The 10,655-nt window shown below is 39.1% G+C and overlaps 1 long non-coding RNA gene across 1 annotated transcript; it reads right to left on the bottom strand.

Annotated features, from left to right (window-relative positions):
- Nucleotides 1–1,436: 1,436 nt before the first annotated feature.
- Nucleotides 1,437–3,945, bottom strand: LOC148103000 (uncharacterized). The gene is made up of 3 exons (XR_015718996.1): nt 3,788–3,945; nt 2,795–2,967; nt 1,437–2,466 (listed from the first exon to the last, which is right to left on the bottom strand). It is a non-coding gene; the product is annotated as an uncharacterized LOC148103000 (long non-coding RNA).
- Nucleotides 3,946–10,655: the final 6,710 nt, after the last annotated feature.

The following is a 10,655-nucleotide window of genomic DNA, read 5'->3' as shown; positions in this document are numbered from 1 at the left end:
TAAACTGCATTTCAAAAACCTTTTTCGAATTGCACTTTAATAAACTTCATTTCAAAAACCTTTTTCGAATTGCACTTTAATAAACTGCATTTCAAAAACCTTTTTCGAATTGCACTTTAATAAACTGCATTTCAAAATCCATTTCCCTTTCCTGTTCGCTCAGGGATTAACATGTGGATTAGCATTTGGATTAGCAGTTGGATTAACAACTTCATTTTAAAAATCCTGCTGCTATTCAAATGAGCCACACCATGGGATGTAAGGAGCTCTCTGATTGGTTGGTCAGACACAGGCTGCCTGCCAGCCTGGATGTTTCTAGCTCATAGCTTCGCCCTGCTAAGAAGCGTGTGTGCTGGTACAAAGGCCGTTCGACCTCGGGATTTACACTCGGCTCGACAAGGATATGTGAAGAATGAAGGGACCCTGCAGCGAAACGGAGAGCCCAACCTCTGGCTGAGTGCCTGTTTACAAAGTCTGACCACCTGTGAAGGTAACGTGCTAACGTGGCTAACGCTAGCATCACCGCACGTAGCCCCGTTATTTTAAGGTCATCTTAGCTTATGAAAGTTTTACGTCGCAGCTGTACGAGCTAGCTACGTGTTTTGTAAGCTGCTGTGCTCTTCACAAATAAAGCTGGAAGCAGCTCAAACTATTAGAACCAGCACTGAGGCCTGTTACATTTATACAGTGTTAGAGCAACGGCTGCAGCCTATAGCCTTTAAACTAGCGATTAAAATGCTGACAGTAAACTCGTCAGTCCAGATGTTACCACATTACTTTGTGATACTTGTGAGTTAAAACAACTGAGACAGGCTGATTAAAATAACAGCTGTCAGTTCTCTCATTCAGCATATAAAGACTGGAGATCACACTACTGATTTCAGCTCATTTAATATGTGAGTGCACAGATTCATTCTCAACTGGACATAAACGATGATCAAAGGTTGTATATATGATGAAGTCATCAAACCCCAGCCTGTAACACAGTGCGCTGAATCTTAGCTTTGAATGTCCAGTATATTCTAATCAGTGCAATCTAAGCATTCACTGAACCTACAGTATCTACACCTGTGTGGTAAATGTGTGGTAAAGCTACAGATAATGAAATTTAATTATTAATACAATATACGTCATGAGAAACGAAAGCTGAAATTGATTCAGTTTAGTACTTTTCTCTGTATGCTCTGTGATCATAAAGGCCTTAAATTCTGTGATATATACTGTAAATGATTTTCACAGAGGTCTTAAAGTACTTAAATCACTGCTGATAGTCTGGTTGTTTATATTTTCACATTTTTGTGTCTGTAGGGCTGTTTGATGACAATTTGGACTCCTCTGGGAGATGAGGACACACCCACACCTGTTCCATACTGCAGCCATTGATGGTGTTACGGTTCTGAGTCAGCTTTGGGCCATCAGACACACACACTGGAAAACCAGCACCTGGACTTCATGCAGGAGAGACGGCCTCAGTGATGATGGACTCTGCATCGTCTATTTTACCTCCTAATCTCTTTCTCTTTAACACACAATTAAAATCTTAGTGAGGAAGTCTCTAACTTGTACACATTTGTACTTTTACTTGTTTTATTAGTTATTTTTAAGAAGAGTAAAGTTATTCACAAAGTTTTTATTCTTCTGTATTTATTCTTTTGTATCATGTACCACAGTCATACTGAACTATACAGACCTGGTGAATTGGAGAAAAAAAAATCATATATGAATGAATCATTCAGCTTCAGCAGTATTTCTAATCATCTTATGAATTCCAGTCTAATGTCAATTCACTGTTTGAGTTCAGTCTTGGTCTTAAACTCCAGAGAATACCACCTGGTTCAATTTTTTCATCTGATTATTGGGAAAACAGTTTTCTTCTGAGAGATGCTGCTAGAGCTGAAATAGAGCCCAAAGAAACAACAAAGTTTAGTCCCTCTGGATTTTCCATGGAAAATTGTTTTATCACTCACTCAGGTGACTTCTCCAGTGTCACGGATAAGTGATGAAAATATCTCCCACTGGAAACCATTGTGTCCAGTTAAAGTCAATCGACTTTTTCAAGGAGAGTTGTTAGATGCTGTGCTCATGAGGACAATGGGTTTTAAACTTGCAGCACAACACAAAGCTGAAATACTGGATCAACGATCAAAACAGATTGAGCAGAATTAAGTCAAAATGTAATATCCTCATATGATGACACATCACACATGATCCAGCATTGTTCTAAGAATGCAAACTTTCTTATTGGAAGTTTCCACAGCTGCCAGAAAGGGACAGATTTCTGGCTGGTCTTAATGAGTGGTCGTTGCTCTCTTGTTTTCTCTGGAATTGCTGCACGGAGGATGTAACACCCATGATAAGCACTGAGGTGTATGTCCTTGTCAGAAATGAGCAATGCTCAGCTTCCAGGTAAGGAGAAGTGGAACCAGAAGATATTCAAATGCATCTCTCCACAGCTGCTGATGAATTCTACAAAAAACAAAGTTTGTTAAAAACATTTGCAGGTGAATCACCACTGATTTATCACTGACATCCATTTACTCAAAAATTACTGACAAGTGGACAACTAGAATATATAGTTTATAATTTCAACATTGTACTGTAAAAAATGGAACTTTATATGACAAATGTGTGGTGCTTGTGGAATTTTTAACAAGGACCCTACAAAACTTTACAGTACTCATGCTGCCACACTTCTGATGGCTAGGTGTGCAGTTCCTGCTTTAAATGCATTCACTTTTAAGATTAAGAAATCTAAGTGATAATAGGCCAGAAATGTTTGAACTTGCTTATGAACCTAAATCACTGAGGCCGTCTCTCCTGCATGAAGTCCAGGTGCTGGTTTTCCAGTGTGTGCGTCTGATGGCCCAAAGCTGACTCAGAGCTGTAACACCATCAATGGCTGCAGTATGGAACAGGTGTGGGTGTGTCCTCATCTCCCAGAGGAGCCCAAATCGTCATCAAACAGCCCTACAGACACAAAAACATGTGAAAATATAAACAACCAGACTATCAGCAGTGATTTAAGTACTTTAAGACCTCTGTGAAAATCATTTACAGTATATATCACAGAATTTAAGGCCTTTATGATCACAGAGCATACAGAGAAAAGTACTAAACTGAATCAATTTCAGCTTTCGTTTCTCATGACGTATATTGTATTAATAATTAAATTTCATTATCTGTAGCTTTACCACACATTTACCACACAGGTGTAGATACTGTAGGTTCAGTGAATGCTTAGATTGCACTGATTAGAATATACTGGACATTCAAAGCTAAGATTCAGCGCACTGTGTTACAGGCTGGGGTTTGATGACTTCATCATATATACAACCTTTGATCATCGTTTATGTCCAGTTGAGAATGAATCTGTCCACTCACATATTAAATGAGCTGAAATCAGTAGTGTGATCTCCAGTCTTTATATGCTGAATGAGAGAACTGACAGCTGTTATTTTAATCAGCCTGTCTCAGTTGTTTTAACTCACAAGTATCACAAAGTAATGTGGTAATATCTGGACTGACAAGTTTACTGTCAGCATTTTAATCGCTAGTTTAAAGGCTATAGGCTGCAGCCGTTGCTCTAACACTGTATAAATGTAACAGGCCTCAGTGCTGGTTCTAATAGTTTGAGCTGCTTCCAGCTTTATTTGTGAAGAGCACAGCAGCTTACAAAACACGTAGCTAGCTCGTACAGCTGCGACGTAAAACTTTCATAAGCTAAGATGACCTTAAAATAACGGGGCTACGTGCGGTGACGCTAGCGTTAGCCACGTTAGCACGTTACCTTCACAGGTGGTCAGACTTTGTAAACAGGCACTCAGCCAGAGGTTGGGCTCTCCGTTTCGCTGCAGGGTCCCTTCATTCTTCACATATCCGTGTCGAGCCGAGTGTAAATCCCGAGGTCGAACGGCCTTTGTACCAGCACACACGCTTCTTAGCAGGGCGAAGCTATGAGCTAGAAACATCCAGGCTGGCAGACAGCCTGTGTCTGACCAACCAATCAGAGAGCTCCTTACATCCCACGGTGTGGCTCATTTGAATAGCAGCAGGATTTTTAAAATGAAGTTGTTAATCCAACTGCTAATCCAAATGCTAATCCACATGTTAATCCCTGAGCGAACAGGAAAGGGAAATGGATTTTGAAATGCAGTTTATTAAAGTGCAATTCGAAAAAGGTTTTTGAAATGCAGTTTATTAAAGTGCAATTCGAAAAAGGTTTTTGAAATGCAGTTTATTAAAGTGCAATTCGAAAAAGGTTTTTGAAATGAAGTTTATTAAAGTGCAATTCGAAAAAGGTTTTTGAAATGCAGTTTATTAAAGTGCAATTCGAAAAAGGTTTTTGAAATGAAGTTTATTAAAGTGCAATTCGAAAAAGGTTTTTGAAATGAAGTTTATTAAAGTGCAATTCGAAAAAGGTTTTTGAAATGAAGTTTATTAAAGTGCAATTCGAAAAAGGTTTTTGAAATGAAGTTTATTAAAGTGCAATTCAAAAATGTTTTTTGAAATGAAGACTTAAAAAGCATTTTAAAAATCAGTTTATTAAATTGGAATTCAAAAATGAATTTACAAATGCAGATTTTATTCTACAATTCATTAATTAAGCACAGGATTTTTTATTTCGATGCGCGTGGCTCTTGTGGTCCTCCATACATACCAACTGATATACACAGTGATAATTTAGGCTTGTTTTGCTGCCACAGTACCTAGACACACTGCAGTCACTGAAGTCAAGAGGAGATCCTCTGTATACCAAAGTATTCAAGAGTCAGATGTGAGGCCATCAATCCAACAGCTAAAGCTTGGCCCAAATTGGCTCATGCAAGAAGAAATTAAGCCTAAGTACACCAGCAAATTTAAAAGAGACTGGCTGAAAAAGAAAAGAATTAAGGTACCTCAACCTGGTTGAAATGCTGAGGGGGGATCTTAAGAGAGCTGTGCATAAATGAATGCCCATTAACCTTAATGAATTGAAAAAATACTGTAAATATGATTGGGCCAAAACTGCTCCACAATGACGTGAGAAACTGATAAAGTCATATAGAAAATAGTTACTTCAAGTTATTGCTGGTAAAAGTGGTTCTATAAACTGCTGAACTGTGGGATGTACAAGAGGTTCCTGTGAAAACGTTCTCGATTACATGGTTCATGTATGTGCTAAATTGTGATTAAAGTGAGATATTTAACTGGATTTTTTTTCCACTCTGGATTACCAGGGAAGACAAAAAACATTAAAAATTAGTGTTAGTGAGTTCTGACTTTGTAGGGTCTTCAGTCACACACTTATGTGACACTGTGATACCACCAGATTCAAGTGGTACAGATGCAGTCACAGTAGTCCTTCTTCATATCTCTCAGGCTCAAGCTAATCAAACCATTAAAATGATGCAGGCGTCAGGCAGCTTGGAGAGGCTTGGAGCCGAGCAATGACAACTCCGATGACTGGAGATGAAGATGTCTGCTTTTTGCCCATCCTAAGCTAGCACCTGCATTTGTTCAGCGTCTATGTGAGTTTGTGTGTGTGTGTGTGTATGTAGCTCTCTGTTGAATATTTCATTCGGGTCAAGGGCAAAAAGCACTTGTTCGCCAACACGATGAATAACAGACTGCTAATGGCAGGCATATGGGCAGGCAAAGTGAGTTTTTTAATTGATAAATTAGATAACTGGTTTTTATTCAGCATTTAGGTACAATTCCAATTTATTGTTTCCACTGCTAGGATATCATTTCAGTTGTCCCCTGAGCAGAGAAAGCTGACTGAGTATACAAATAAGTCCATTTTATTTCTAAATAAATGGTAGCTGATGGGTTGTGGTAGCCATTTGTGCTCATCCCCATTAACAGATGATGCTTCCACATTTTACAGCTGCATCACTTGATGACACTCCAGGGGAACAGATGTGTTCAAATGAATTTACAGGGAACTCTGACGTGAAAGAGATGGTGTTCCATTATTTTTCTGTCATTTTGCTCGGCGTAAAGTCATCAGCTGTACAGCAAGAGGTTCAAAGCCCAGGAACAAACAATTTCAAAGTCTTAGTGTAGTTAAACAGCATGTACGGGACTACAAAATAACACATGCGTATTCATTATTATGCAAATTACTATGGTCTCTTCGGGAGCTCTATGATTTTGTTTTCAATTATACAGTCTCCTCTGTCACCTTACAAGTTTTCATTCCTCTTTCATTGTTTTTGAACATCAAATCCATAACAGCTTTGGCATTAAATTAAAGTCCAAATGGAAGTTTTAGAGGACGCCTTAGAGAATTTGGTTATGTTATGTCACACCAAATGCATAATTCTCATTAAAGGATTTATAAAGTCTGCGTATGAATGAGCAAGTTCCTGGCAGCTTCACTTGGATATCTGTCACTGTACTTTCAATAGAGTGTCAAACGTTAAATTCTTCCAATATTAGTATTCTCCATTGTTTAACAACAGAAATATGTGAACAGTAAAACTGTCATTCTGTCTAAATCAATTATAAAGAAAAATATTAATAAGCAGCACAAACATTATTTATACCTTCTCGTGGTTGATTGGTCCCATGTCTTCGGGTCTTCAGAGTGGCAACAAGCTGCTGCCAAGAAAGCAAGCTTGACTTTCACCACCACTGACATTATCTCTGAGTAAGGCCTGATATGAGGTAAATACAGCTATTTAGTTAACTGACTATACAAAAAGAGCCAAGACAATTATTCCAAACAGACTGTTGGCTGCATCCCCTGGCAAATGTGTTTGCAGCTTGCATTAGTATTTATGACGTTACTGTGTGTCAACTACTGGGGCATGTGGGATGGATTAACTTTTCCAAAGAGAACAAATATATAAAGTTACAACTTTACTGCTTCTAGCAAATTCTGTAGAATTGTAATGTATCAAAACTAACATCAGCATCTTGCAGTTAATTATTTTGATGATTGCTTGAACTGCAAGAAACATTTCTCTTGCAGTTCTGTAGATAAAAGTCAATTTTCAAAATTCATTAACAAGTATTGAAATGTGGAAACATTCAATAGAAGCATTACAAATGTCAGTGCATTAAGACCGGACTGAGGTTGAGTTCACCTTGAATTTAACACTCAATATTCAGTACATGTAAATAGAATTTGAATAGCCCAAGCAGGAGAGATTATGCAGTTCTAGCCAAGGTTGCCGTCATGTGTTGATGAGTTGTGACATGAGTTCTTGTTAATGTGATGTAAATGCAAAACTTTTGTCATATTGTACACATCTTTTCTCCTTCACTTGTGTCGTTAACTGACATATATTTAGTTGTGATTTAAAAAAAATCAAAAATGCAAGTATAGCCGTTGTATTCCAGTCTGTGACTCATAAGATATAAAAGTGAGCTGTATTGACAGTTTGCTCATTTCTGTTAGGACTTACCTCTTAGAGATGGTGTACAATTTACTGCAAATGCTATGTAATTATGCAAGAATAATGTTAAATTATCATAACATTAAAAGGACAATTTAGTTAGAAACCACAAGGAGTACATACTTGGCTAGTGGAGCTAAGAGCAGACCATAGCAACTTCTCTGAACAGGCTCCAGTAACTATCACAATGGCAGACATCCAAGAAAGAGTGCCAAATATGAAGAGCTGGACAGCACCAGGTCCTGATATGATTCACACTTACTGGGTAAAGAACCTAACTGTGTCATGAGTGTTTGGCAGCACAAATGGCTAACTGAAGACCAAAAAGTCTTGATCCCCAAGGATCCTGAGAAAAGACCAATTCTATCCAACTACCGGCCAATAACCTTCATCAGTACAACATGAAAGCTCCTGTCAGGCTATGATGAACAGGCACATAGTTTCATACATGGGCCTGGTTCAGGATGGTTTTGGATACCAACTACGGAATGGAGCAATCCTTAGCCACTTCTGCTACATGGATGACATTAAGCTATATGCCAAGAGTGAATGAGACATTGGTTCTGTCATGGTCCTGGGTGTGACCAGTGTTTTGTGTTTGATTTATAATTCTTGATTATTGTTAAAGAAGCTTGGAGTTTCTGTTTCTGTACCCTCCCTGTGTTTCAGGTTTGGTTACCCTTTGTCTCCGTGCTTCATGTTCCCTCTGTCTCCCCGGTCAGCCATGTCTCTCTGTCTCATTGTCAAGTCCGCATCTCTGTGTTATATTTCCTGTTTTACTTTGAAAGTCTGTGTCTCATGTCAGTGTTTCTAGTAGAGATGGACCGATCCGATATTACCTATCGGTATCTGTCCGATACTGACCTAAATTACTGGATCGGATATTGGAGAGAAATAAAAAAAATGTAATCGATCCATTAAATATCAAAAAAGCACCTCACAAAACTTGCGACATGGCATAACTCGGCTCATAACCGTAGCACATCGGAGCAGTATGCATCACGTGATAGAGCGGCTGTGGCGTGCAAGACCTGTTGTCTGGTTGAGTATTTGGAGCCTCACTACCAAACCGGCATTTCATCTCCGAAAAAGTTATCCCAGAGAGAAGTAAAGCAAGTGTGTAAGTTCATCTCTGAATGTTTGTAAAGCATTCCAGCGTTAAGCTTAACAACCGATATATGGAGCAACTGCCTCTTCTCTCTCCCTCCCTCTCCTGCTGCTACTTCAATCATGAAACTGATTAATGATCAGCTGATCAGCTTTTCTGTCGCCAGTCCGTCTCTCTTGTTTGTTTATCGCCCACTTCGTGCCAGAAAGAGGAAACCAGCGGCTGGACAACAGCAGCATGTTCAAGCTTGATAAGCTGTTGTTAGAATGTATTTAATATTACTTTCTACACCAGGATCCTTTTCTACGCAGCTGACGGCTGGTAACTGTGCAGGGGCGGATCTAGCAAAGTTTGAACAGGGAAAAGGGGGCACAAAGACATACTTTTCTTTCTTATTCTCCTTTAAAATGTCTAGCATTTAATAAATAATTATCTCAATCTTACACCCAAAGTTTTAATCTGATGTAAAATGTATAGAAGTCCATTACTGTATATAGTAACTATTAAGTCTAATATACCTTAGCAAGCTAGTACTTTTTCCTTTGGAAAGGTACCATCTGTGCAGTCTGCAGTTCTGTTGAAGAAAGATGTTGAATCTATTTAATTATTATTGAAAAATAATTGATTTCTATGCATTTTTTTCACACTGCATCAAATTAAAGTTGATTACGTCGATTAAGCATCATGAGGTGGAGGGTGGGGGGTGGTTCCCTATTTTTTTTTTGCTGGGAGTTTGCAACCCTATTAGTTAGGTTGCTTGCTCTTTAAAATACCAGAATAGGGAGGATGGAGTAGGTTTAAGTTTACTAGATTGTTCAGTATTGCTGAACTATGAAATATTTTGGGTGCAGTGTATTTTTTGCATACAGGTATAACAGAATAGCTTTAATGGGTTTTTTTTTTTAAACTTGAGTTTGAACTTATACAAAATGCAGCAAGATGTTAAAAAAAACAGTTTTATTGATTAAAAAACACACTATATCGGATTCATATCGGTATCGGCCAATATCCAAATTTATGATATCGTATCGGACATAAAAAAAAGTGGTATCGTGCCATCTCTAGTTTCTAGTTTTGCTTCCCTTGTCTCGTTATGTCTAATTAATCCCAGCTGTCTCCCTCCCACTGTTTCCCATTCCCTCTTTACTCCTCTGTATATTTAAGCCCTGTGCTTGCCTTTGCCCTTTGTCATGTCGTACCACCTCATGTGTGTGAGTCTCTCATTTCATGGTGTTAGAGTTTTCTTTTCCCTAGTGTTTATGTTTCTACCTTCCATTTTTCTAAAGTTTAGTTTGTTTTTTGTGAGTTTATATTTTTGACCATTTTCCCAACAATAAAGCTGCCACCTTTAGTTTTACCTTCCGTCTATGAGTCACGCATTTGGGTCCAATCCTGCCTGCCACACAGCTTCACAGATGTCAGTGACAGATTGACTGATCCATATCACTAGGATCTACAGCAATGGCTGTAGAAATGTAGTAAGATGGTAACAAAGAAAGGGAAGGCAGTCAGAAGTGAGGGGACTACACTACCGGAAGGCAGTACCACAAAAATCCATGTCAGCTAAAGGTACCTGGGAATCCCAGAGGCAAATGAGAACCATAAAAGGGCCATTAGGAAAGTCACAACAACCAAATACCTACAGAGAGTAGGGCAAGTCCTGAGGAGTCCGCTGAATGGGACGAATAAGATCAATACCACAATCTGCAGATTAAGACGGTATATGATGTATACCTAGCAGGGGTATACAAGGTATACATCATATTGATAACATCACTGAGGGGGTTCATGCGTATCCAGAACAGCAGTGTTCTACCTTGGTAGATACCGCACTTGATGCTGACTTGGGATGTTGGCTTGAAGTTGGGCTTTGGTGTTGTTCCCATAGAGTTCCTGATGAAGGCTCTTGACTTAGTTCTATGCATTCCAGGACCCAGGTGTGGGCCATTGAGTTGTAGGCTTTCTTGTAGTCAACCAGGTGGTGCACAGGTTAGTCAGCCTGGTCTTGCAGTCTTGGACGACTGCTCATCTACCAATATCTGGTGTTTCACTCCTGTGGTTGGGTCCTCCTCTGCCAATTCCTTTCTGGGTCCCACTCATGTACTGAGCCATGTGCCTGTTCATCTGTGCTGCTATAATGCCTGATAGGAGCCTCCATGTGGTAC

This window comes from Neolamprologus brichardi, chromosome 4 (assembly GCF_056152115.1).
Source record: "Neolamprologus brichardi isolate AB-2024 chromosome 4, ASM5615211v1, whole genome shotgun sequence".
NCBI lineage: Eukaryota > Metazoa > Chordata > Actinopteri > Cichliformes > Cichlidae > Neolamprologus > Neolamprologus brichardi.
This window is presented reverse-complemented; position numbering and strand designations above follow the sequence as displayed.